This window comes from Rhinopithecus roxellana, chromosome 18 (assembly GCF_007565055.1).
Source record: "Rhinopithecus roxellana isolate Shanxi Qingling chromosome 18, ASM756505v1, whole genome shotgun sequence".
In the NCBI taxonomy this organism is placed as follows: Eukaryota; Metazoa; Chordata; class Mammalia; order Primates; family Cercopithecidae; genus Rhinopithecus; species Rhinopithecus roxellana.
In genome coordinates, this window is record NC_044566.1 from 94,563,675 (window position 1) to 94,591,519 (window position 27,845).

The following is a 27,845-nucleotide window of genomic DNA, read 5'->3' on the forward strand; positions in this document are numbered from 1 at the left end:
CTCTTCTGAGCCTGTTGCTTGGTTCTTGACACCTCACTGGAAATAAAAAATGGGAATTTGACTTTCCGTGATAGGGGCTGCCCCACCTGCGTTTGTAGAGTTGGAGCTCAGGCCTGTTGTGGGCGATGTTTGGAGATTAAGCTAGCCTCCTTATCTCTGGGTTGGTTGACTGTGAGACCAGGTGGAAGGACACGCAGCCCATCTGGTGGTGAGTGAGGCCACTTGTGGCCAGGGGACTGAAGGAAGTCCCTGTTCACCATATTCTTGGCAAAGCCTGGTCTCCTGGCATAGATTCAGCTTTTGACAGGTCTGGGGATTTCATTTTTTTTTTTAAAGCAAAATTATAAAAAATGCTTTTAAAGTGAATCACCAGTGTGTGTTTTTGTAAGAGTTGGTAGATTGAAGGCTTTCGAAAGTATGGGCTTTCTCACATGGGCCAGGCCATTTGAGATCTGCCTGAACTGCTCACCAGATCATCTGGGATAACACTGCCTTTGGGAGAAGGTGCCACGCTGTGTGCCAGTGGCCCTTTTCGCAGCTGTCTCGTGAACAGGGGTTGGGGGACAGTGGGGTGGACACTAGGCATCAGGTGGACCCCAGCACCCTGCCCAGCCTTTGCTGCAGTGGTCATCTGGGTGCTTTTAAACTGAACAATTTCATGTATCAGAAGTTATTCTTGTTCTCTTAGCCTTCGTCAGTGGAACCCAGAATGACAAGGACTTTAAGACTGGTGTTGAATTATATTCAGATCTTAAGCAATTCCTGTGATCTCCTAATTTCTTTAAACTTTCATGTTTTTTTTTTAGCTTCAAAAAAGAAGTCTTAAGGTAACATTTTTTCTTGAATGATTTCTCTTTTTTTGTATTTTCATTTTGTTGGTTTTCCTTATGGAAAGAATTGTTTAAAAGTCATACAGTAATTACAGTGTTTGGTGTAATATAATTCAGGATGTTTCATCTAATATAGAAAGACATTTGCTGCTTTTAGCTTCTTTATTATTATCCATATTGATTTAGGGTAATGGATTTGAATTGTCTAATCACTGACTTTGAGCAGCCAGGAATAAACTTAAAATCTTCCTGAAGCCAAGTCTGGCATTTTTTGATCTGCACGTGTGTACATTAAAAATTGAGATGTTGCTCTGCTTTTCCCAAAGCATGCATGTGTGAAATAGGCTCATTGCTAACAACTGGGACAGTGCAGAAAAACAGAGAAAACATACTGTTAACATCTCGGTGTACATCATTCCACATTTTTTTCTTTGGATATGCATATGAGTACGCCTGTCCCCCAACCAAAAGGGGACTAATTCCTGTCATTAATTTTACATTGATGTCTACCTAGTTTGCAGTTTAAAAACATTTTTGGAAAACTTTGGACATAGAAATCTTTTCACTTGTCTTTCCCTGGGATAAACTAACTGGAAGTGGGTTTTTGCCTTTTACTTATTTTCATTTTCAGGTATGGAACATCTCTTCTGACCACTTTTCCATCTTTTTAGTGCTTCCATTCTTTAGATGATATGCTTTTATGTCATTGTTTTCTATTTTTTGCTGCTTTTAATGTGATGTTTATTTTGATAATGATTTTTATTACCTTCATCTCTAGCTGTGTTAATGCTTTTTGGAGACTTAAAAGATGATCTGAATTATAATTTCTTTGAGAGTTGAGAGAAGTGTTTTTCTGAAATGTTTCCCCTCTCAGGAATTTGGAACTATTTTCCTTTTGCTTGTTTTCTTTTTCACCACTGTCTTTCCTTGTAGAGGCATCTGCATGCCTTGGTGTGGATTCTTTGGCTTAGGAGGGGACCTGCCATGTGCCCTGGCCTGGGGTCGGTGTGGAGGGGCGGGAGCACTGCCTCCTGGGGCCAGTGGCTCTGTCCTCTCCTCTCCGGCCTGCCCTGCCTTCTGCTGGCGGGCTGTGCCTCTGCCTGCTCTTCCCGGGCGGGATGAGATACCCCTGGGGGCTGCGCCACTCCCAGTGGGGCCCTTGCTTCTCATGCGAGGGGTCAGAGCTCAGTTGCCTGGGGTCCACAGTGCAAAGCTGGCCTCTCTTCCAGGAAGCCTTCCTGGTTAGGGAAGTGGAGATACCCTCGTGGGCCAGGCCTGCTGGGTGCCTCTGTGTCTGCAGTTGGGTCGCCACGGGAACATACCTGTCACCTTAGTTTCAGAACCGCCTGCCCCAGTGCGGGCCTAGGGTCCGGCTGTGTTCTCAGTTGTCCCCTCAGCCTGGGGCAGAGGTCAGTGTGCCTGGCAGGTAGTCTTTGTCATCTGTGGGTTCGGGTGAGAGTAGTTCCTAGTTTTATTGCATATGGACTTTTCTTCTCATGCTCCTTCCTTTATTAACTTCAGCGTGGGCCACAGCAGCCTAACGTAAATGCGCCTTTCATTTAATGGCTTTTACTGGAAGCCTCTTCATAGCTATTTTTAAACCTGAGGTCCATTAACATGACTCCAGATTAGAGCCAGAATACTCACACTTGCCAGTTTACATTGTGCGCTGTTCTTATGAAGCCTAGGATCAAAAAAGACCCAGAAGTAAAATCACGTTTCTTTTGTGTAGCGTGTGGTTTATGCGGTTGGGTGACCGAGTCGTGGATGGCAGCTTCTGGCGGCGATCCGTTCAGTAGAAGCCATTGATGACCGGCACCGCCTCGGCAGACTTCACCCGGAGGGCGGCTGACCGCTCCTCTCTCGCAGTCGGGGGGTGTCCTGCGTCCTACCCTAGTTCAGCACCATCCTTGGGGGCCACTTAGGAGTAGAGGGCTTCCGGGCCACAGTGCGGGGTCTCCTGTTGCTGCCTCCCCTCTGCGTTCTCTCTGCAGCGATCAGACCCGCGTCTTCGGGTCCGCGCCCACCCTCGCCTCACCTGCTGCTTCTCAGCTGCTGTTGATGGAGACCAGGTGTTTGACCTTTAGCGTGTGCCTTTATTACGCACCAGAACGTTCTGAGAGCAGGACTGAGGCCCCCCGCTGAGAGGCGCAGTTTGGGCGGACCAGGAATTTGGGGCAGCTGTGTTTGTGCTTGGAGGCCTGTTTTGCCTGGTGCTTCTGGAGGGTCGAGGTTTCTCAAATCCGAGCGCCGAATCGAAGTTGGGTTGTGTTGAGAGAGCCACAGTTAAGTAAATGTATGCAGACTTCCTGTCGGGTCCAGCCGCGGGAGCACATTTGTTGCATTATTCATTTGGTTTGCCCTTCAAGTGCTTAGTTCTCTTTTTTAGGGGAAGAAAACAACTCCGTGGGGCACTTGGGTAGAGAGGATTTTCCCGAAGCTGTAAACCTTGGAGGATGGCCTGACTGGTCTCCTCCCCGCAGCCGGAGCAGAGCCGGGCCTCTCTCCCCTCCCCTGGCCTTTGCTGGAACCTCTAGGCCCCCGGGGGCTTCAGTCATTGGGACTTCCCGGTCCACGCTGGCTGCTGTCGTCTGCTACAGGGAGTGGTGGGTCTGAGACTTTGTACTTCGTCCCATCGTCTCCACAGATAACACCCGTTCCTGCCAGGCCGCGTGTTCTGGTGTTGTTCGGAAATGAGGGGGTCTAGATTTCTTTCTTTTTTTTTTGAGACGGAGTCTCGCTGTCGCCCAGGCTGGAGTGCAGTGGCGCGATCTCGGCTCACTGCAAGCTCCGCCTCCGGGTTCCCGCCATTCTCCTGCCTCAGCCTCCTGAGTAGCTGGGACTACAGGCGCCCGCCACCGCGCCTGGCTAGTTTTTTGTATTTTTAGTAGAGATGGGGTTTCACCATGTTAGCCAGGATGGTCTCGATTTTCTGACCTCGTGATCTGCCCGCCTCGGCCTCCCAAAGTGCTGGGATTACAGGCCTGAGCCAGCGCGCCCGGCCTAGGGGGGGGTCTAGATTTCAACTGACCTCTTGCGGACGTACATGGTGAGCGTTGGTACTTGGACGTGTAGATGGAAAAAGTAGAGTGAAAAACGCATAGAAAGTAAATTCCACCATCAGCCTTTCTAGGGCTGTGGTCTGCTTTGCTTCCCATCACTTTCACCCCAGGAACAAGGGACTGATATGGAAAGGAACCAAGGAACCGGGAAACCGGAGCATTTATTAGGCTCAGCTGTCTGATTTTTAAATATATGTTTCTTAATCTGAGGTCCATGGACGGACTACCTGGTAGGCTGTTTCTTGGGTCCAGGAAGCCATTATATTTATATGCTGGTTTCCTGATAAAACACGGGATGCTCTGTGAGTATGAGGAGTTACTGTGTTGTCACTTGAGTTGACCCTGGAGTTTGTGAGGCTGGCCCTGTTCTGGTTACCATCAGTAAAAGGCAGGGCTGGGAGGAAGTTGGAACCAACTGGCTGGTAGAAACTGGCCTTTTTTTTTTCTTTTTTTTTTTTTGTGCATAGGATGAATGTATTGTTTTGTCCTTTTTACCTTAGCAGACGAGAAGAGTTGGCTGGAATGGTCCCTACTCAGCAATATTTATTTAGGTTTGCACACCTTCCAAAACGTTGCTTAAGTCCCATTTACAATGCTTTAAAATGGCTGACATACCAGTCAGCGGTGGGGTCGGTGGAGTGTGATGTCAAGAAAATATTAAATCATGAGAGCTTATTACTATGCCCAGAAAATAGGGCAGTCTTGTAAATGACCTTTGTCTTCAAGTCGGGTAAGAAATGAGTTATAAACGGCCTGTGGTTAAAGTCCTAGTGGATCCTTGGAAAACAGTGGGTGGAGATGGAACGATCTTTGACTCACTTGTGTTCTGCGTCCTTTGATCTGTGCCAAGGAAGAGATTGCTTTGAAATGCATGATTTTATTTTCTCAAATATTGTACAGCAGTAATGGAGTAGTGAGTGGAAAAGTATTGCTCACTGTTGCACACTTCTCGGAGTTGATGTGATACACCCTGCTTACCCCCAGGCTTCAGTAATGCCAGTGCCTGCTGTTTAGATGTGCAGATAAAATACACTTCCTCATGGTAAAAGGGTAAAGTGTGATGGATGAGGGCACAGGCTGTTGAGACAAACTGGTTCAAATCTTTCCTACAGTTCATCTCACCTTTGTGTTGTGGTTTCTTTATCTTTGAAGAGATGGGGATTACATGATTTAATTCTGTAGGGACAGCATCTGGTATATTTATTACATTGGCAGCTTCTAAGTCAAAAATAAGAAATATCTCTTGAAAGAATTTAAAAGTTTATTGTAAATTAGGTTATAATTTTCCGGAACCCTCCCACTTTCTGGCTCTGATGCTGACATCATGGTCTCTATTCTCTGCTCACAACCTCAGAAGTTTTCGTAATACTGCTGTTATGAAAATGTAAGGAAAACACTTTTTCCTTTGAACCTCTAAACAGAGACAAACTGCCCTTCTTAATTGGTCGGGAGGCAGCTGAAAGTGTTGGGTCCTGATTTTGATCAGCCTGAAGCTGTTCCCAGACCAAACTGAGGGTCAGGCTATTTCTCGTGGCCCAATAATGAGATGCAGATGAACTGGGGAGGAAGAGAGTTTTTATTTTCTGCAACCGGTTATTTTCTGCAACCGGTTACAAAGTTTTCCAGAGCTTATATACCTTCTAAGCTATATATGCCTGTGTGTAAGTGTGCATCTAAAGACATTAGTGATTAACTTCTCGATCTATAACTGAGGTCAGAGTCCTGAAGACCTTCCTCTCTAGCCTCAGTAGATGTACTTAATCTAAATGGGTCCAGGTGCTGGGGTAGATTACCCTGATTTTGTCTCCTGCTAAATCACAGAGGTTTGGGGAGTTCCTTCAGATGCCCAATAACCGTGTTGGGGGAGTTTCTTCAGACCCCCAATAAAATTTGTTTAATCCTAAACGAGTCCTGTTAAGAATTCTTTGGTTATTTTATCTTGCTTTAAGGCCTGGGAAAGGCCTAGGCAAAACTCTTGGTGTTCTTTTGTTACATTCCAGCCCTTGTATAAGGGCACTGGCTTTTTTTTTTTTTTTTTTTTTTTTTAAAGCTTTTAATATTTATCTTATCCACTCAGTACTGAAACAGTTGTTACAGGGGCCTGCGTGAGTGAGACCTGGCCTGCCACAAAGCTTCCTGGACATGTTGTCAGCTTTGTGACCTGCACTGGTGATTGGTTTTGGAGATCAGTTAGGTGGAGGAGTAGACAGGGATGTGAAGTTTAGGTAAATCCTGAAGCTGTGGAATAAGACTTAGCTTTTTTTGGTTTTGTTTTCAAAAGTCCTTCATCCACTGGGCATTTCAGCTCTCACTTGTGCCAGGCATTTTACTAGATGCTGGGGCAAGATGAAGGAAGTCTTTGTCCTTAAGGATCTCACAGTCATTTGCGAAAGACAGATGTCTAAAGATATGTAATGTGTAATTTTTCTTTTAAACAACTTTATTGATACATTTTACATATCATAAAATTTAAGGTGTAAAATGCAATGATTTGTAGTAATTTTACTGAATGGTGCAGCTAGCATCAATCAGAGCAGAACATTTCATCCCCAGTAAGATTCCTCATCGTCACTCACAGGTGATCTCTGTTCCCACCCTAGCCTTGGACAGTTCTGCATCTACTTTGTAGCTCTATAAATTTGCCTTTTCTGGACATTTCATATAAGTCAATCACACAGTATGTGTTCCTTTGTGACTGGCTGCTTTTGCTTAGCGTGACGTTCTTGGGGCTCGTGACGCAGCTTGTTGTGTCTGTCGTTCATTCTTTTTGCAGCAGAATCGTATCTTTTGTTTCGATGGGCCACATGTTTGTTGCCTGTTTACTTTCCAGCTGGTGGACGTTTAGGCCGTTTGCACTGGCGGTTGCTGTGTATCATGTGGCTGTGAACATATTTGTGTGTGTCTCTGCGTGGACTTATGTGTCCTGTTCTCTTGGGAATGGAATTGCTGGGTTATAGGGTAGGTTTTTTGTTTCCCCTTGGAGACTCTGGTTTCCACATGCGGTAGTTTTATGCTTAACCTTTTGAGAAATTGCCAAATGGCTTTCTGAAGTGGCCGCATCATTTTGCTCCCTCCAGCCGTTTATGATGTTTCCGTTTCTAGTAAGTTCTGAGATAACATAAGAGAAATAATGATGCAGCCCTCACTACTGTGCTCTGTGACTTACACCTGGTAATGTAAGTTTCCCTTTTACAAACGGAGCTTTGCAGAGATTATTTTCACCTCATTCAGGCTCACCTTGAGATAGGAACCCTGGGCCAGCCTGACTCCAAAAGCTACTCTCTTAAGCACTTTGCTTTCCTGACTTGTGCTCTTTTAACATTGTAGCATTATTTTCAAATGCAGTGAGAGCACTGAAGACAAAGTATTTGATTCTTCCATGGATCCAGTGATGGTTCATCATCAAGAATCATTTTAATATAGGAAGGGAACAACAGATTATGGCATCAGTAGATTTACTGCTACTTCCATTGCAACATTAAAATTGTTATCAATATAGCAAAATGGAGAAAAGCAGTTGAATTACAATAAGAGTTGCATTACAGTATTTACTCTCTCGGAAGATGTTAGTGTTGTGGCAGGCTGAACCCACCCATGGAAGAGGTGTGTGCTTCAGGGCGGCACAGCTGGAGTGAGCCAAATGGCAAATTGTGTACAAAGTGTGCAGCAGGCTGAGCCTTTGATGGAAACAGCGGGTGCTCTGCTGTGTGCAGGTGGATGTCAGGTCTGTGTGTGAGTCTTTGCTGTCTCCCTTTCCTTTCTGTGTCCCCCTCCCCACCAGCTCTGACTCCTGTGTCTCCTTAGAATGCCTTCCAGAAATTGTGACAGGTGGGGAGGGCAGAACAAAGTATTATCTTTTCTGTGGTTTTCTCAGTAGTGATGAAATTTTCACCTGTTTGGGCCTCACTGAGGAACAAGAAAGAAGGAACACTAGGGCCTGAGTGTGGGAAGGAGGCAGTGACAGCGATGAACCCCGGCCGTCAGGCGGCAGGCTGCGCTGGGAGCTACCTCCAGGAGGGAGGGTTTAGCACAAGGTGTGCTTTTGTAGGCAGGTTTGTGCATGCGTGTGTGTGTACCAGAATAGAGGAAGGAAAAAGAAGGGGCAAGAGACTGGGCAAAGAATGAATAAGGTGAGCTCACAAACTCCCCTTGGAGCGGAAGATCAGTTGAAGATGCAGTAAGCTACTGCTCGAGGAAGGGATTAAAAATAGGCACCAAGCCGCGGTGGCTCACACCTGTAATCCCAGCACTTTGGGAGGCCGAGGTGGGAGGATCACCTGAGATCAGGAGTTGGAGACCAGCCTGACCAACATGGTGAAACCCCATCTCTACTAAAAATAGAGAAATTAGCCGCATGTGGTGGCAGGCACCTGTAACCCCAGCTACGAGGGAAGCTGAGGCAGGAGAATTCCTTGAACCTGGGAGGGGGAGGTTTCAGTGATCTGAGATTACTCCACCGTACTCTTGCCTGGTTGACAGAGTGAGACTCCATCTTAAAAAAAAAAAAAACCTCCAAAGCAAAGTGATTGACCTAGCCGATGGAGAACACCCTTTCCTTCACCAAAACCTGAAGCTCAGCATGGTTCTTGGGAAGGAAGTTCTGAAAGTGATGAGGATTTGCTGACATCCCTGTGGATTAGTGACATTGATGGGCACCAGAAAGCAGGTGTCTGTTGTGGTGACAGAAAACCAGGATGGAAGCTACAGGTGACGTCTGCAGGGTAGGCCCTGCCCACTCTGACCTCCAGCTGCACCCTGAGCGAGCAGCTGAGGCATGAAAGTGGTTGGGCTATGCAGCCGAGCCCTGAGCCCCTCAGCAGGTTCATCCCACAGCCCTGCATTGCGGGTACTCTTGTTACCCCACCTACAGAAGAGGCAGCCGAGGCACAGGGCGTTTAAGTGACTTTGTTAGGGTCCCCCTCATCAGAGCTGGGGATTCGATTCAGGCAGACTGGCTCCAGGAGCTGTGCCCTCAGCCCCTGCACTACACTGAGGGGCAGCAGAAATGAACCTAGGTGACGACTAGAAAGATCACCACCTCTTCTTCTGTCTCACATTCTCTACCTAGGAGTGCACGTCTCCGCCCACTTGCCACTTCCTGGGCTGTTGGTGTGGACCTGGGTGAAGGTGGGGCCCCTGTCCTGCCACGGGCAGTGAGGCCAGCACCCTGGCCAGTGTGTGGCCTGGTCCTTAGTCTGGAAGGTCTGTCTGCTCCTCGTGTCACAGCTGGTGGCTGGAGCCTCGGCTCCTCAGGTGCACTCGCCTTGCTTGTTTATTTAGCTGAAGGGGTTGAGGTCTCCCGTGTGCCGGGTGCCCTGCTGTTGTGAATGAGCCCACTGCTGTTCAAAGCCGACATTGCAGCGGCGGCAGGGTAATGCCGTCCGGGGGAGTCCCCACTCCGGGTGGAGTGTGTGTGTTTGTGAAGGACCCCACAAAGACATGTCCTTAGCCATCCCAGCAGCCTCACCCAGGAGGACTGCCTGGTGGGAGCCCTCCCAGGGCCACCGTCCAGAGAGGTGGCACTGCCCATAAAAATACTGTGCACAGGTAGCCTGCTCCTTCGGAGGTGGGTCTTGAGGGGGTCACGGTATAGGCTGAAGAACATTGTCTTGAGGGCTCAAGGAGCTGAAGGCCACCACCCTGGCTGTGTCCCTGCGTGAGTGACTTACTTGCCAAGCCTCCCCTTCTCATCTTTGGAGGTAGCTGCTTCAAGGGACTGGGTGGTAGGTAAGGAGATGAGCTGGGAGGGGCGGGCTCTGGCCAGTGTCAGGGGCACACAGGATCCTGCTTCTCCCTCCCTTTCACTGGGTGGCTGAAGGGCAGGCGGAGGAGTGTGGCGGCCAGGCGCCTGGAGGGCAGGCTGAAGAGTGCGGCCAGGCGGCTGGAGGGCAGGCGGAGGAGTGTGTTGACTGGGAGGCTGGAGGGCAGGCAGAGGAGTGTGGCGACCGGGCGGCTGGAGGGCAGGCAGAGGAGTGTGTCCAATCGGTTGGCGGGCAGGCGGAGGAGCGTGGCCAGGCGGCTGGAGAGCAGGCGGAGGAGTGTGGCCAATCGGTTGGAGGGCAGGCGGAGGAGTGTGGCCAGGCGGAGGAGCGTGGCAACCGGGCGGCTGGAGAGCAGGCGGAGGAGTGTGGCCAATCGGTTGGAGGGCAGGCGGGGGAGTGTGGCAACCAGGCGGCTGGAGAGCAGGCGGAGGAGTGTGGCAACCGGGCAGCCGGAGGGCAGGCAGAGCAATGTGGCTGCTGGCAGGGTGTGTGTTTCTGGTTCTGTTGAGTGATGCTTAGAAGATCGTTCTGAGAGGTCAGGGCAGCTCCCAGGGCACTGGGCTCCTGCAGGGGACTCGGAGGCCAGCTTTTGTCAGCTCATGAGCTTTTAAAAATGGAGAGGACAGGTGTAGTGGCTATTCCCTGTAAATCCAGCACTTTGGGAGGCCAAGGTGAGAGGATCACTTGAGCCCTGAAGTTGGAGACCAGCCTGGGCAACATAGAGAGACCCTGTCTCTACAAAAAGTAAAATAACAATCAGCCGGGCATGGTGGCACACACCTGTAGTCTCAGCTACTTGGGAGGCTGAGGTGAGAGGATCACTTGAACCCAGGAGTTGGAGGCTGCAGTGAGCCATGACTGTGCCACTGCATTCCAGTCTGGGCCACAGGGAGAGCTCCCTTCTCTTGGAAGAGGGGAAAAAAAAAAGGTAGAAGAATAATATTGCAACAGAGACAAGTTAGCTCTCAAGGCCTAAGGCATTTGTTCCCTGATCCCTGCTGAAGTGTGTTTGCTTCTGATCCAGCCTGTCACCCACCCATGGAATTCTGTAATCCCCCCAGGGCTGCACAAAGCAGCTGACTTGCCGACCAGTTGTCCCACTGCTTGGCCTGGCGCTTGCAGAGTTTCTGTGAGATGTAGGATTTGGCTCACACAGATTGCATCTTGATTGCTCACGTTCGCTTTTGCCCTTGCTGCCCCACCTAGGGAGAAAAGAACACTCAGTGACACTTTTTTTCCCCTGGTGGGCAGGATACGTGTGTTCCTGTTTGTGACAAATCAACCTTGTCTATGACCTTAGCACCTCCATTCCAGGAATTTCCCCTTCGAGGCCTCTAAAAGCTGAAAGATTTTCAGGTAAAGGAAATGCGATATTGATTGAAATCTGCATACACCAAAACAATTTGGTCTGGCTTCTAGAATAGTCAGTTTGCTGATACTCATCATTGCTTCCATCAGCTCTTGTAAAGTACAGGAAGGTGAGTTCACCTCTAGGGAATGGGAAGTGGCATCACATTTTACTCTTTGCGCTGATCCTGGCATTCTGGTGTGTTCACAGGGTGAGCCTTGCCAGTTAGGTGCCTCTGGAGTCAGGCACCCTGTGAAGCTTGCAGCTCATGAGCACTTTGCAGTCCAGAGAATGACCCGTGACCCTTAAACCCCACTTCCGAGCTGTGGGGGATCTTGTGTAAGGTCTGTGCCTGAATTGTCTCAGCTGTGTCATGAGGATGGTGTTCCCTTTCTCATGGGGCGGTTGTGAGGTCTAGAAACTGTATTTATGAACGCTGCCCAGCACGAGGCCTTCCCGTGGGAGGAGCTTCAGCAGTGGGAGCTGCTACTGTTTGTTACTGCGTATTTGTACACTGGGAATGTTTTCCATGACTTTCGTTTGCATTTTGATTTTAATAAAGGAGGTGCCAGATTCACTTTCCAGGGAACTGTATATTTAGAATGTATTGCATATATATATTTTTTGAGACAGTTTTGCTCTTGTTGCCCAGGCTGGAGTGCGATGGCGTGATCTCGGCTCACCACAGCCTCAGCCTCCCAGGTTCAAGTGATTCTCCTGCCTCAGCCTCCCAAATAGCTGGGATTACAGACATGCGCTACCACACCCAGCTAATTTTGTAGTTTTAGTAAATACAGGCTGGTCTCGAACTCCTGACCTCGGGTGATCCGCCTGCCTCAGCCTCCCAAAATGTTGGGATTACAGGCATGAGCCACCGTGCCCAGCCCATTGCATATTTTTTATCAAGTTCTTGCCCAATGAAACTGTCCTGGTTATGCTGTCAGGGCCTGTTTGTTGGGACCACTCAGTGGGTTCTCCTTGCCCGCTGTCCAAACAGAGCTGATTTATCAAGACAAGGGAATTGCAATAGACAGAGTTTAACTCAGTGCTGGCTGTACAGGAGACCAGAGTTTTATTGTTACTCAAATCAGCCTCTCTGCAAATTTGGAGATTGGGATTTTTAAGGATAATTTGGTGGGTAGGGGTTCAGGAAGTGGGGAATGCTGGTTGGTTGCGTCGGAGATGGAATCATAGGAGATCGAAGTGGATTTTTTGCTGTTTTCGGTTCCTGGATGGGATCCCAGAACTGGTTGAGCCAGATTACTGGTCTGGGTGGCACTAGCTGGTGCATCAGAATGCTGGGTCTGCAACATATCCCAAGCACTGATCTTAGTTTTCACAACAGTGATCTTATCCCCAGGAGCAGTTTTGGGAGGTTCAGAATCTTGTAGCCTCTGGCCTGCGTGACTCCTAAACCATAATTTCTAATCTTGTAGCTAATATGTTAGTCTTACAGAGGTGTAGTATAGTCCCCAGGCAAGAAGGGGGTGTGTTTTGGGAAAGGGCTATTACCATTTTTATTTCGAAGTTAAACTATAAACCAAGTTCCTCCCGAAGTGAGTTTAGCCCATGTCCAGGCATGAAAAGGACAGCTTGGAGGTTAGAAGCAAGATGGAGTCGGTCAGGCCAGATCTCTTTCACTGTCATCATTTTCTCAGTGTTAGAGTTTTTGCAGAGGCGGTTTCGTTGTCACCTCAAAGAAACCACAGGCCTCATCTTTGAGCCAGGGAGCCTTCTGTTGAAGAAAAGTACCCCACACAACCACTGGGAGATCCTGGGGGCAGGACTGAGGTTCCCTGGTAGGGACTCCAGGGGCGCTGGAGCTTTGTGACCATGGGCCTTGCCTCCTCGGCTGCTTCTGCTATGAAGCCTTGTGTAGTTGGAGGAGGATGTGGATGAGAAGATCAGGCGGGGTATCCACTAGCTCCTGGTGGTGGGTAGGCGTCAGCAGACTAGGAGAGCCTCTGTTTAACTTGTACTGAGAAGGAGTGTGACTCTAGGAGAGTTGGGCGGAGAGCCGCACACACCAGTGCTGTGTCCAGACTGGGCCCCATGGTGTCTGAGCATTATTCTCTCTAGGGTCACCTTCTCCTGCACTGTGACGTCACGGAGCTTCAGACAGTGGTTTTCGAAGGTAACAGAGCAGGTGGTGGTGCGGTGTATGTGCGTGCATGAGTGTGAGTGTGTGTGTATTGGGTACTGAGGCCGCAAGCAATCAATTGATCTAGGTGGTACAGTAGTTTTTTTCTCATTTTTAATACTTTCCAAAACTCGAATTTACGTTTTTTATTTTTAGAGATAGGGGTTCTCATTTTGTCACCTAAGCTGGAGTGCAGTGGTTCAGTCATAGCTCACTGCAGCCTCAAACTCCTGGGCTCAAGTGATTCTCCCACCTCAGCCTCGCGAGTAGCTGGGATTACAGGCTTGAGCCACCGTGCCCTGCAGTATTTTTAACTTAGCTACAGCATTTTATATCTTAAGTATTCTTTTACAAATAGTAGATGCTAGCATTAGGGTTCTTCTAAATATTAACTGTTCCTTAATATTTAGGAAATATCAAGGAATTTAGGAAGACTCTGAGACAGTCTCACTTTGTCACCCAGGCTGGAGTGCAGCAGTGCAGTTTCAGCTCGCTGCAACCTCCACCTCCCAGGTTCAAGTGATTCTCATGCTTCAGCCTCCTGAGGAGCTGGGAACCTGGCTAATTTTTGTATTTTTTGTAGAGATGGAGTTTCACCATGTTGGCCAGATTGGTCTTGAACTCCTAGCCTCAAGTGATCCACCTGCCTCAGCCTCCCAAAGTGCTGGGATTATAGGCGTGAGCCACTGTGCCCAGCCTGAAAACTAATTGTTTGATTATGTAGACCTGGACTTTGAAATTCATAGAATTTAACTTCTCTTTGTGCCAGTTTTCTTTTTTGTCAAATACTGTAGGGTATTTATTCAGCTTGTCTTCTAAATGATGTGATTATTGTAGGGATAAAGTGTATACTGTGGGAGAAATGAGTTTACTAAACCAGATTGTGGGTGCATTTGTAATGCATTAATACAGCTTAGGTAGATAAACTGAGTAGTGCCACTTAGAAAAGTAAATTCTCTGTTCATGGACACAGACCAGGAGGAATTTACATTGTAGTAATTAGTAGATTTATTGCAATGTTCTGTAGAAAAGCATGTTATTGTATAAAAATGATTTGTCATCAGTTAGCTAGAAATAAGACTTTTCTTCGAAAAAATATTTGAGGACTAGAAAAATCTGTCAATTATTTGAGCTTCTTAGAGCCATTTGATAAAGACAGATATTTGATAAATACTGATTTCTATTTTGGAGACCTTAGATTAACCAACTAGTTCACCATACACAAAGCACCCTTTTGGGGCTCACCTGCAGAGAGGTTAGAATGGGTATGTGGGGGTCATGGGATGGGTGTGTGGTGGGTGTGGAATGTGTGGGCTGGGTGTGTAGGGGGTGTGGGATTTGTGTGGGATGGGTGTGTGATGGGTGTGTGGGCTGGGTGTGTGGTGGGTGTGGGGTGTGTGGTGGGTACGGGATGTGTGTGGGATGAGTGTGTGGTGGGTGTGGGATGGGTGTGTGGTGGGTGTGGGATGTGTGGGATGGGTGTGGTGGGTGTGGGATGTTTGTGGGATGGGTGTGTGGTGGGTGTGGGATGTTTGTGGGATGAGTGTGTGGTGGGTGTGGGATGGGTGTGTGGTGGGTGTGGGATGTGTGGGATGGGTGTGGTGGGTGTGGGATGTTTGTGGGATGGGTGTGTGGTGGGTGTGGGATGTTTGTGGGATGGGTGTGTGGTGGGTGTGGGATGTTTGTGGGATGGGTGTGTGGTGGGTGTGGGATGGGTGTGTGGTGGGTGATGGGTGTGTGGTGTGTGTGGGATGGGTGTGTGGTGGGTGTGGGATGTGTGGGCTGGGTGTGTGGTGGATGTGGGATGTGTGTGTGGGATGGGTGTGTGGGGGTGTGGGATGGGTGTGTGGTGGGTATGGGGTGTGTGGGATGGGTGTGTGGTGTGTGTGGGATGGGTGTGTGGTGGGTATGGGATCTGTAGGGTGGGTGTGTGGTGGGTGTGGGATGTGTATGGTGGGTATGGAATGGGTGTGTGGTGGGTGTGGGATGTGTGGGCTGGGGGTGTGGTGGATGTGGGATGTGTGTGTGGGATGGGTGTGTGGTGGTTGTGGGATGGGCGTGTGGTGTGTGGTGGGTGTGGGGTGTGTGGGATGGGTGTGTGGTGGTTGTGGGATGGGCGTGTGGTGTGTGGTGGGTGTGGGGTGTGTGGGATGGGTGTGTGGTGGTTGTGGGATGGGCGTGTGGTGTGTGGTGGGTGTGGGGTGTGTGGGATGGGTGTGTGGTGGTTGTGGGATGGGCGTGTGGTGTGTGGTGGGTATGGGGTGTGTGGGATGGGTGTGTGGTGGGTATGGGATGTGTGTGGGATGTGTGGGGTGGGTATGGGATGGATCTGTGTGGGATGGGATGGGTGTAGGTGGGTGTGGGATGGGCGTGCACCATCAGTTACTAGTCGCTGAAGTTATCTCACAAGGTGGTGGGGAGGGGTTGCCCTCCTTCTGTCGTGGAGAGGAGAGGTGGGAGAGGTAAAAGATGAAGAAGGTGAGGTGCTGGAGGTGCCCCCCTCCTCTGCACTGATGTGATCTTTTTCCCTCAGGTGTAGAAAGGTGAACGTGACCCAGGGTAAAAGGAGTTTTCCAGACAGCACTACTGGCATTGTGACTTCTGCAGAGCCTGGGGCAAATCTAGACTAGACCGGTGGTCCTCAACCTTGGCCACATGTGGGAGTCTCTGGTTAGCTTAACTAAGCTAATGAGGGATGGGTCCCTTCCCAAAGATTCTGGTTGAATCGGTCCGGGCTGAGGGTGGGACGTGGAGCTGTTGAGGAGGCTGCCCACACGCAGCCCAGGTGGAGAATCTCAGCCCCACGCAGCAGGGAGGGTGGGCCCTGGGAGGGCGCTGACCTCACGATCACAGAGCAGGCAGTTCCCAAAGCGTCTTTCTCCTGGTGCGGTGTCCTACATCTGCAGTTCCAGCTCACCTGTAACGGAGCAGAGGCCGCTGTGGGGACGATAGGCACCATTGGGCAGTTAGTGATGTCTAGCCAAAAACCCATTAATAACATCTGCACCTTCAAAGGGTGAAGGTGGAGTGAGGAGGAGAACAGGCATTCAAATTTGTTCCTTGGCTTCAAGAGGAGCCTTGATGTCCTGAGTCTGCACTGGTGTGAAAGCCAGTCCTGACCTTAAACTTCTTATCAAGTCAAAATCAGGAGCAAAAGGTGTCTAGGGTTGGCTGGTGTGTGGAGCCCCAGGATCCGACTGAGGGGAGTCCCTAAGGTGTGATGCTGTCCTGATAGTGGAAAGCCCTGGGCGCTTCCCAGGGCAATGGAGGAGGCCAGGGATACTCCATCCCAGACTGGGTTTTGACCATGACAGGTTTTTGATGACAACTGCTGGCTGGAAAACTTTCCAGAAAAGAGCACTTGGCTTTTATTTAGTCTTTCTCGTTTGGTTTATAAACTTTGCATTGGCATTTTCTGTACATATCCCTGCATGTATAGTTATTTTATAAAAAGGGCAGCTTGATTTTCCGATTTTGGGAGGGTGTATTGGAAAGACCCTGATATAAAGAGTGAGCTTTAAACTGGTTAGAATGAAAGCAGATCTTTATGGATGAATAGGCTTGCTTTAGACAAATTGTTCACTATTCCTTTCTGTACAGAAAGCCTCTTCACATTTAATGGCCAGGTTAATTTGATGAGATGGGTTCCCAGGGTATTTTGTTTGTTTGCAATTAGCTTTAGGTTTTCTTACTTAGGGGAAGAATAATCTGTATTAAAAAATAGGAGATTGGCCTAAAGTTCAGCCATACTAAAAAACTACTCTCAGTTTTACTCTCTGGGGACCCTGTTGCATTGTGTTGTACCTGGTGTGTTCTCAGTTAAGAGTTTTGGTCAGCAAGTTAATGATTTCCAAAAATGTCTCCAAAATTGAGTGCTGTTTTAAAGATGACCTCGCATGTTCTTCAGTGTGCTTGCTTAAGAGTCTATTCCAACTCTGGTGAAGGTGGTGGCAGGTCACCACGTTGCCGGCAGACAATGTGGTTTGATCGCCGAACAGACATGTGAGGTCATTGTCCATTTGACTGAGAAGAACTTGCTGGAGGTCGTGCAGCAGCGCACCACAGCTTTTCATTCCAGAGCTTGGGATTCTTCTTTTGTGCCCTTGTGTTGTATGTTGCTGTCAGAGCTCAGGAGACAGTGATGGGTGTGCTCAGTGTTCGGAGTCGGATGGCTCTGGGTTCCTGTTCAGCCTCTGTGCCTGAAGACAAGTCACATAAAAGTCAGAAAATGGAGCTCATGCCTCCTCCATAGAGGGCACCCGGGCACGACGGTAGCTTTGCTTACGGCGTCGTTCTGCCCAGGCCACATCCCAGACCATATCCAAGAGAAGAGTCATTGCCTCTGACTGCAGCTGTCACCTAATCTGTGACACTGAGAAGGCCAGGAGCTCTGGGAATCTAGTTCCTTTCTGGGTGTGTAAACGGAGCTGCCTTCAGTATTCCAGGTGTTTTGCAAGACCTTCTCTTAGGTTCAGTTAAGTTTCTGCTCAAATTGTTAGGATTTCTCTTCCACAAACTTTCTGGAAGTATGTGTGTGTGTTTCTGTCTTGGAGCCACAGACAGAAACTGTCGTGTCTGGTCCTCTTGACAGGTTGTGTGTGTGTGCATGCGCGTGTGCACGCACATACAGGGCCAGTAGCTTTTGCCTTCTTTCTTTGTCATCATTTTTCCTGCAATTGGTCTCTTGTCTGACATCGGCTTCCTTCTCCTGGCAGTGTCTGTGGAGTAGAGCCTTCTTTCCCCGGCCCTGCAGGTAGTCCCTTTCTATTTTAAGAGATTAGTGGTTACCTTTACAAGGCAATTTAAAGGTCCATGGATTTCTGCAAATTCTGGTCACCATGATCTTGCCTCTGCAGTTCCCAGTATCATTTCTTAGACCTGGGAGCCTTTTAAGTTGGGTAGGGTCATTGCATTAATGGCCAGATGCGTCTTATGGAAGTCTTGTGTTAGGACCCCAACCACACCCATCCCCGGGCCTACAGGGGCCTCTGGCACCCCCCGTGTGGTGGTTTGTTAGTCTTTTCCTCACCTCAGCCTCAGCAACCAAGGATCTATTTCCACCAGTCAAAAAATGTTGTCATCTTGAGAATTTTCTGTAAAGGGACTCATCTGTGTGTGACCTTTGGCGCTTGTAGACAAGATTAAGAAGTTGGATGACAAGAGGGTCAGTGGGGGGATTAGAAAGGAGCTTTGGGGTTTAGATTCACAAGCTGAGTGTGACCTCAGTGCGAAGGGCAGTGGGTCGTCCCCAGTTTTAAGCAGTGAAGGAAACCGTGAGCTTTTAGGAAGATCAACTCTGTCAGCAGGGCACAGGCAGGTCTTGAAGTGGATCAGTTGGAGGCTGCTGCTGTGGGGGAGGGAGGGCAAGGCAGGTGACCTGGAGGGGGCTGGATGGAGAGACACTTCGGAAGAACCATGGCACGGTTTGCATGTTGGGGTGAGAGAGGAATGGGGGTGCGGAGGTTTCCAGCTTTGGAAATGGTAGGTAGCCACACTGTTAATGATGAAACATGGGGTGGGGGGCCTGGGGCGAGGGTATGGAAGGGTGAGCTGGAATAGTAGCCGCCAGCACGCGTCTGTGGGTGGTAGAACCAGACAGGCCAGCATGTAGGTTTCCACCTGCCTGCCCAGTTGGCCAAATCGGTGGCGACTGGCTGGCGTGAGTAGATTCTGAGGCTCAGTTCAGCTCTAGGAGAGAGTTTGTGATTCGTTAGAGATGCTTGCCAAGGCCAGAGTGGAGGAGAGTCCGTGCCTGCAGCCAACTCCCCTTCCCTGCTCCAGTCTCAGCTTCCCTGCCCTAGTCTCAGCTTCCCTCCAGCGTCCTCTTGCCCGTTCCTGTAGGGATAGTGGTGTGAGAAGTACTGGGTATTAGAGCACATCACCCTCAGTTTCTTTTTGTTTTCATGGAAAAGCATAGAGAAGCTCGGTTTCAACCAGAGTAGTTGAGTGTGGTTTGACTGTGCAAGTGGTACATTTGGAGCTGAGTAACTCTGAAAGTTGATTAGTAATGCCACATGCATTTTTCATTGCCAGAAATGGTCAAAAGAAGATGATGACAGCTATTCAGGTTTAAAAATATAAAATACGTAAGTCATCATAGAACAATTTTAACGAATTCTTTCAAGGGATTATGGAGTATAATAAAGTGTTGTATTGTGTTGTGGAATGACCCTGCTTCTGAGCTGCAGAAGGGCAGAGCTTCGAAATTCTCTTGGTAAATCTTGAGTGGGTAACAGTAACTTCGCACTTGGGTTTTCTCCTCGAAGGAGCCAGAACCCTGGAGGCCAGGCTGGAGTTGCTGGTTTTGCCCCCCTCGTACACTGGGCTGAGGGGACCATGTTTTGTGAGATGAGAGGGAGCAGGAAAACACCCACCTTCTGGCATTCTCATTGAGCGCAGAATCAGTCTGTAAATCAGGAGACACCTCCATTTGTCTTTCTCATTCATTGAGGTTTTCACCTTGCAAGGTAGGTGTGGTCATGACATTGGCAGGGCAAACTCCCAGGTCATGCGTAGTCTGTGAAGGGAGCCCGAGACTGATGGCCCCTGGTCTGTCCAGGGCCTCCGGAGCAGAGGACCATCCTGGGCCGACCTGCACATCCTCATAAATGAGTCTGGTGGCCCAGTGGGAACCCAGGGGCGGGCCTGGTGGAGACGGCTCTCTCCAGCTTTGTGGAGGCCTGATTTTTAGTCTAGGGAGCTGTGGCTGAGGAGACCATCCCCCTGCAGAGCTCTCATTTTGCTTTCTGCGGTTGAGTCAGGCCCAGAGAGGTACAGGAGCTGGGGGGTGGGGGTGGGGGCCGCAAGAGGCCAGCGTGAACTCGGCTGCAGTCACAGTAGGGGACATTTGTTCCAATAAAGCAGTTGATGACTCTGTCCCTCCCCTTGTTTTGGGATTTTCAACTGTGTGCCTCTGAACCCCTCTGGTCTCCTGTGGCCGCTGGCTGGCTCTGCGTCTGTGGCTGGGTGGTGCTGGCGAGGCAGTGCTGGGGCCCCCCCCCCCACCTCCTTTGTGGCTCACATTGTCCTAGTCCTGTATCCTCTGCATCCAGGCGGCTCTGCCTCTCAACTGTGTTTGGCCCTTCCTCAGAAAAGCCTCCCTGCTCAGGTTTGCCTGCGCAGCCTGTGTGCCCTACCCAGTCTTTCAAGGCACAGGGGCATATGGAGGTGGGCCCAGAGAAGAGTGGGGAAGGGGCTGCCGGTGGCCCGTGGGAGAGTTGCCCAGGTGTGGGCACAGTCTCTGTGACAGGGCTCCCCCGGGTGCTCTTGATTCTGACCTGGTCTTTCAGGTCTTAACTTTCGTCCTCACTGGTGGCCTGCGGAGCGTGTTTCCTGGCACCCTGCCCCTGTGCAGGCCACATGTTCACACTGCTCTAATGGGAGTGGGGTCTTGGCCACTGGGATCAGATGTCCTCTCCATCTCTGGGCTTTTTAGATGAAGTGGAGGGAGAAGGGCAGACTTTTTTTGTTTTTTTTTTTTGGGGGGGGGGGGGGGGTATAGCTGAGGTCTCGCTTTGTTGCCTAGGCTGGTCCCAAACTCCTTATCTCAAGTGATCCGTGGACCTCCCAAAGTGCTGGGATTACAGGTGTGAGGCACCACGCCCGACTCTGCCATGTGCATACATACATGGATCCTCTGATTTTTCAGTTATTCTCAGTGGCTGGCCATTCCCTGTGAAGAGTGATAGACCCACATCTACACAAAATGGAAATAAACTCCAAAAGGATGCTGATGAAAATTACAAAACAAATCTCTGCTTCCGAGTGTGTCCAGATTTACGTCACTGCCTGTTCTCAGGGAATCTGACACATACACAGAGTGACCGTGTGGGCATGTTGTCCTCACATGGGGTCAGTATCAGCAGGCCCATTTCCACCTGTCAAGCGTCTCATGAAAATGCGCCTGTGGACAGCGGTCTTGCGTATCTGAATAACACGTTCCACACCCGCACCACTGGGATGGGCCCTGAAGCTGGTGAGCAAATTCCAGGAAGCCATCTGTGGTCCTTTCCAATCCCATTTCCCAAGTTTTGACCAGGAGCTCACAGGCACTCACTCACTCCCTGCCACAGCAGAAATGCACAGCCCGAGTTCCTTAAAACACAAAATTTAAAAAGAAGTAAAGGCAGCCTAATTAAGCAGCAGAAGACAGGATAAATAAACTCCAATGCAGCCATATAATGGAGTATTTGCATTTTTGGTTTCTAATGACGTGGTCCCAAGCCTAGTACAGTGAGGAGGCAGGAGCTTGCTGGCCAGGTTCAGACCCCTCGTCCGCCCCCTGCCAGCGGTGGGACCAAGGGCAAGATACTCAACATCTCTTCTGCTCAGTTTTCTCATCTGTAAGATGGTAGACAGAAGTACTTTCCTCTTAGCTCTGTCATGAGAATGTGCTGAGACAGTTCATGTGAAGCTCCTGACCCAGGGCCTGGAACAAGTACACTCTCAATAAACCCACTCCTATGAGGCTGGCTACATGCTGTGTGCACTGCAGGGGGAAAACGCCTGAGTCATATTACACTAAGACAGCAATTTTGCATCCACGAAAAAAATATACATACAGCTTGACAAAGCATCTGTTCACAGAAATGACTGAGAGAAAACAGGACAAAAATTGTCTTAAAAACTGAAAAAAGCGAAGATTGACCTATTTTGAAAGCCCCTTTCACCCCAGCGTACTGCCAGTGCCCCTCCCGCCACCGCACTCCAGCCACCATCCCTCACCCCGCTCAGCTTTCCAGCTGACCACCCCTGACGTATCCAACTAAAGCCTGTCCTTCAGGCGGGGCGTGCTGGCTCTTAACCCTGAGGCCCCCCAAAATGGAAAGTTGGGCTGTTTCTTAAAATTCTTGGGGAGATTTTAGGGAATTGGGAAGTTGGTGAGTGGAGAACTCAGTATTCGAGTGCCTTCTATTCAGACCCTGCATGGGATGTGTCAGACACTTCCACGAGAAGGTGCTGGATCCTCACTCTCAGTTGCACTTAATGCAGAGGTAGATGCTATTATTTATCATTATCTTTTTACCCCTGAACCCTTCCCTCAGAGGAGCAAGCCAGGGCTCATGAGCGTGAGACAGCTTGTGGGGCTTGAGGCTCTGTGAGCTCGGGAAAGGGAAGTTACCCCCTTGTACTTCCCTTGGTCATTACAGAAGCCAATCCTCCTGCCTGTCCTAGGGCGGTGATCCCTGCTCCACTGTAGGGACAAGACATCTAATTGATATTTTCGAGTGCTGAGTCCAGGGCCTGAGGAGGGGGTGCCTGTGTGCAGGCCGCCCCCAGCCCCGCCCCCATCCCCCAGTCTTTTTGCCCTAGGGGAGGTGACTTTGGAGGGGAATATTGTGGGGGTGTCTGTGTGTCCTGACCTCCCCCTGCTTCAGAAAAGGCCAAGCCCCTGGGCGTCCTGATTCTCCTGCCTGGCCCTGGCTTAGGCTTTGCGTCCTTTTAGGCAGGGGTGGTGGGGGTGAGGGGCTGCAGGCCTTTCTAATCTGAGGCCATAGCCAGCGCTCAGTTCAGCCCAAACCCTTCTGAAAAGTAAATTATCAAGATGGCTGGCAGAATTTTGCCTTTTCTGCCAAGGAAATCTACTTTCCTTGGTGAATAAATTCTGGCAGAAGAATCTCGAGGTTCTTATTTGAAATAGGCCTTCTTTGGCATTGATTTTTCTTCTGGCCATAGGGGACACAATATGGTAATGAACCTATGCAAGAAGTGCCAGAGGGCAGGGCTGCCCGCTCGGGGAACCCTGCTTTATTGAGTGCCCTCGTGCCCTGGCCTCAGCAGATGGCTCCCTGCTTGCCAGGGGTAATTTTTAGCCTGGTATGCAGCTGCTGACACAGAGGCCAGGGGTTCTGAAAGATGCCGCACTTGAGCAGATTGAGACAATGCAGTGACCCTTTATTGTACGGGTGCCATACGCCTCAAAAGGTCTTTTGGGACAATAGTAAAAGAGTGAAAATAGCTGTTTTCTAAGCAGTCTTGGTGCAGGCAAAAGGAAAACGGGCAGGTTACTAAAACATTCCAGAATCCGGAATATCTGCCTCCCGCCATGCTGCCCATAGACGCTTTTCTCCTGCAGTGGTTTCTGTTGAATTCTACTATCTGTTGTTGTATAAGAAACCAAGAAACCACTGTAGCACTTGGTGACCTAAAACAGTAACAGTTTAGCATTTCTCACCATTCCTTGGGGTGAACGGGTGGTTCTTCCGCCAGCCTGGCTGAGGCACGTTCGTGTGGCTGTGGCCAGCTGGAGAGTGTCTGGGGCCTGGGTTTAGCAGGGGCAGTGAGGAAGGCTGGGCGTCTCACCCCAGGTCTAGCAGTTGGCTGTGTGTTTAGCCAGTGCCTTGGTCTCCTCCATGTGGCCTCTCCAGTGGCTAGAACAGACCTCTTCACATGCTGCTGATGGAGGCCTTCCAAGAGGCAGAGCAATGCGGGGCCCCTTGAGGCTTGACCTTGGAGATGGTACACCAGCTCAGGAACCACAGGCCAGGTGATTCAAGGTGTGGGCTGCTCTTATGGGAGCAGCGGGCAAAGTCTTGGGGTGGGGGGTGTAGACACAAGGGATGGCTTATTAGTGCCATTATTGTAACAATCCACAAGGTTGCCTTCCGGTCCCCAGGGTTCATGCCCCTTACACATGCGAGAGAGACTCTTCCCACCAGCATCTCCCCACTTCCCTCCTGGCACAGTGTCCGACTCAAGGTCTGCGTGCCCTGCCTGCTTTGGGGCTGGATGTGGATGGGCTGCCAGCTCTTGATTCAGAGAGCCTCAGCTCAACAAGAGTTGCGGGACAGGAAGAGTGGGGCGGCCGCAGAGACTCCTCTTCAAAGAGGGCGGGGATGGAGGCATCTCACAACACATGGGCCGCAGCAGTTCTGACCTAGAGCCAAGCATGGGCTGTCAGGGCTTCCGCTGGGGCAGTGCCCAGCTTCTAGCATCAGTTTTTGTATTAGTTGCCTATTGTTGAGTAGCAACCAAAACCGAGTGGCCAGAACAGCAGGCTCACGATTTCTCGTGATTCTGTGGATTGAGCAGTTTTGCTGGCCTTTTCTGGGCTCTCTATAGTCAGCTAATGGCATGGTTGAGGCCAGGTGGCCCAGGATGACTTGAGGCGCATCCTAGGACCTCAGCTGGGGTCCAGGAAGTGGGCAGATGTCATTGTCTTTCTGACCACACCATTTTCGATTGCCTCCTTTCCCCTGCCTCGTGGTCACGTCCCTCTGCGGAGGGAGCTCTGCGAGTCCTCTTGGGGCCTTGCTTAGGTTATATTCATCAGAACACAGAGCAAGACTAGCCCAGGTTCAAGGGCCACGGAGGCAGCCACTGTCTCTTGTTGGGGGAAGTGTCCAAGTCACACTCATAGGGGTGTGGACCCAGAGAGGTGGGATTTGTGGGTGGTTATTTTTGTAACAGTCTCCCACAGGGTCAACAACATGGTAAGAGTTTGGATACATTCTTGTTGCCTACTTTTAAAATTAAGTCTCAGAAAGCAAAGGCCACTGTTTTCTTAGTATGGGAGCCGGACAGTTACTGGAGGGGGGTGATCAGCTGACCTAGCATGATGGTGTTTTAGTGGCATGTCCCTTGTTGGGGCTGCCTGGCCTCCTGTCCCAGCCTATGCTGAGCGGTGGTTCTCCAGGTGTGGTCCCTGGACCAGCAGCGTCTCCCTACCCCCCCTGGGATTCCAATTCTTGGGCCCACCCCCAGTTGACTGAATCAGAAACTCTTGGTGAGGTGGGGCTCTGTGGCCTTCCAGGGGAGTGTGAGGCTCACCCAGGTCTGAAAATCACCACTCCCAGGAATGACAGTGCTAACCGGCTCTCCTGACCTCAGGAAGGCAGGCTGTTACCACCCCACTCACCCTTGTCAGCAGGAAGGGCTGCCCCCTTCCCTCCAGGGCCCCCTGTCTGTTTGTAGGATAGGACTTTGAGGTGTCTAATCTGTGTCCTGTTCATGCCAGGGTGAGTCTGGGGTTTTCTTATTGCTCAGGGGACATTTACTGACCACAGTCCCATGCCACTCGTTATACCCGGGCACAGGGGTGTAGAGGTGCGTGAGACACAGCCCCTGACTCCTCAGCTTGCAGCTGAGCAAAGGAGACAGCGCAGAGCAGAGGGCGACTGTGGGACAACAGTCCAGCAGGGGAAGCGGCGAATTCCATGCACACATGTTGAGCTTGAGATGTCTGGGTAGAAAGAGAGAATGCCTGGGAAGCAGCTGGTCCGGGGGGTTCCCGTTCAGAAGGCACGCCTGAGCCAGCGCTTTGAAAGCTGTCATGTACATGAGTCTTGATCACAGCCTTTCCTTCAAGGTGGTGATTGACCAGAATCCATCGGGGTGTTTTAAAAACATGGGTTATTCACCTTGTTCTCTTCTGAACTCCCATATATTTATGCAAGAATGTCAGATGTCCCAGGTTTGGGAAACGAGGGCCCCAGACCCTGAAACTACTGGGCACCCGTGGGGAGGAGTAGTAGAGGCCCAGGCTGGGACCTGGAGTAAGGGCCAGACAAGGTGGGGTCAAGGTAGAATCTCTGTGAAGATCTTTCTGGAACTAGGGGGACTGGAAGAAGCCAGCAGGAGCAGGGCTGTGGATGCTAAAGGACTGGAAAGTTACCCAGAGGAGGGGGAGGGCGTGGTTGAGGAGGCTCAGACACGACACTGCAGCACTGGTGACCGGAGCCAGGGCGCAGCCAGGCTGCAGTGGTGGGGAGGACCAGGCAGGTCCAGATGACTTTGACGGGACTCCAGAGGAAGGAGAGAGTGGAGGAGGAGGGCTTATGGGTTAGGGAGGGTGCTGTCGTTTGTTTTAAATGGGAGAAACTGGAGCATGTTGCCAAGGGCAGAGAGCCAGCAGAGAGGGGTGAATGGAAGAAGGAGCTGAGAAGGGGTTTACTGACGAAGCCATATCCTGGAGAAGAGAAGGATGGACTCCAGAGCCCAGCTTTGGGGGCTGGCCTTGAGTAAAAGGAGGGCCACCCTACCTCATCCTGGAGGGAGCACGGTAAGGGAGAGGGCATGAAAGCAGCGAAGATAGTAGCTGCCGAAAACGGGGTATGTTTCATTATAGCTAAAAAAGGAGATGAGCGCTGCTTTCCCCGCATCCCCAAAAGCTTCTCATCCTAGCAGCTTGTGTTAGAGGAGGTGGAGGTGCAGGCTCAAGGCCAGCGTGCAGGGTGAGTCAGATGGGAGGTACCCACCCGGGCATTCTGTGGCATTCCCAAAAGTGACTGGTGATACTCAACTGGGGTATTGACAAGCTTGAAAATAGGAAGAGGAGGATATTGTAGGGCTGCTCACTAGCTACGAAAACAGTCTTCACTTGAGAAAATTATCCTGGGCTCTGACTGTGGGTCATTGACTATCTCGGTAAACCCAGGGGTCTTGGACTGTGTTTTTTAAAACCTGTAAATACACAGCCAGGCTTCCTCCTAAGTATGACTGTCTTAAGATGTTTGAAATGTAGTGCCATGACTGAAAACAGTTTAGCAATTGTTCAGGAAAAGAAATTAAATGCCTCTCGATTAATCACCCAATTAGTATGTTTAGTGCAGTACTTTAAGTGGAAATGAAGTTGGATAGATAGTGTCATTTTTAACACAACGGACGTTTGTGTAGCTTTTTAGGAGCCAAAGGGGATCATGGCTAAAACTGTAGTCCTTGTAATCCCTGGGAGCTCGTTAGACCTCGGATTACGCTGGCCATGACCTTCCGGTGTGGGCCGAGCGCTCAGTGCCTGGCCTCTGGCCTGTCCTGCTCTCTTGGTAACCCCAGGATGCGTTTCCCATTGGGTATATGTCCAGCACACAAGCCTTACTTGGTTCATTTTGTACTAAGATGGTTGGTGGGTTTTGTGAGCTTTTGCATTGTTTGATGTGCAGCCTTAAACCAACATGGGGCAGGGGCACTGCTCCCCTGTGTGCAGGAGGTCACTGTGGCTATCTGCTCATGTGTCATTGCTGTGATATGTGCGTCGTTGCCATGGTGGACACGCCGTAGCACAGTAAGGCCTGCAAACCAGAAATGGGCTGACTGGCTTTCAACAGTTCTCTTGGAGAGTAGCTGCTCGGAACTCAGTGTGTCTCACCTTGGAGACCTGTGGCTGGGTAGCCCTTGATGGTCCCCAAGGCTGGCCTCACTCATGATGCACTGCAGTTGCCATAGTGCTGTGTGTGTGACCCACCTCACATGCGCTGCTCTGTGAATACCCCTTCTGTGCCATCTTTCTTCTCCTCGTTCTCTTTACCTCCTTCTCAGGCCTCCCTCTCCTCCCTGCGCTTGTTACTTTCCCTAGTAGTTCAGCTTCCTCAAAGGACTGACAGATTTGGAGGGCTGGCCTGGCATTCTCTTCCTCCTATGGACCATTTCTGAGGGAAGATGTGTCTGCAGTGGTGGCAGTTCTGAGAGTCCTTCCTTGCTCTGTGGGGTTCCAGGCTATTGCTTGTCACCAGGGTGCCGTTGGCATTTTGGGCTGTGCAGTTATTTGTGGGGAGATGTGCAGCGTCCCTGTCTTGCCTTGCTAAACGTCAGGATCGCTTCTCAGTTTCCTGACAGGCCCTGTGGTTGACAGGTTACTGCCCCCTTTGAGAACTCAGCTGTTCACACGACTCTGTATCGTGCATCTGTTAGGATGAGAGCTTGAACTCTGACAGCCAGCCTTCTTGGAAATGTATACTATCTATGTATGTGTAACTAATCAGGTGGTTA

General features: G+C 50.2%; 1 protein-coding gene across 2 annotated transcripts in view; it reads left to right on the plus strand.

Annotated features, from left to right (window-relative positions):
* Positions 1–27,845, plus strand: part of STK24 (serine/threonine kinase 24) — a 139,290-nt gene that overhangs the window by 32,662 nt on the left and 78,783 nt on the right. The gene's annotated exons all lie outside the window — the stretch shown is intronic.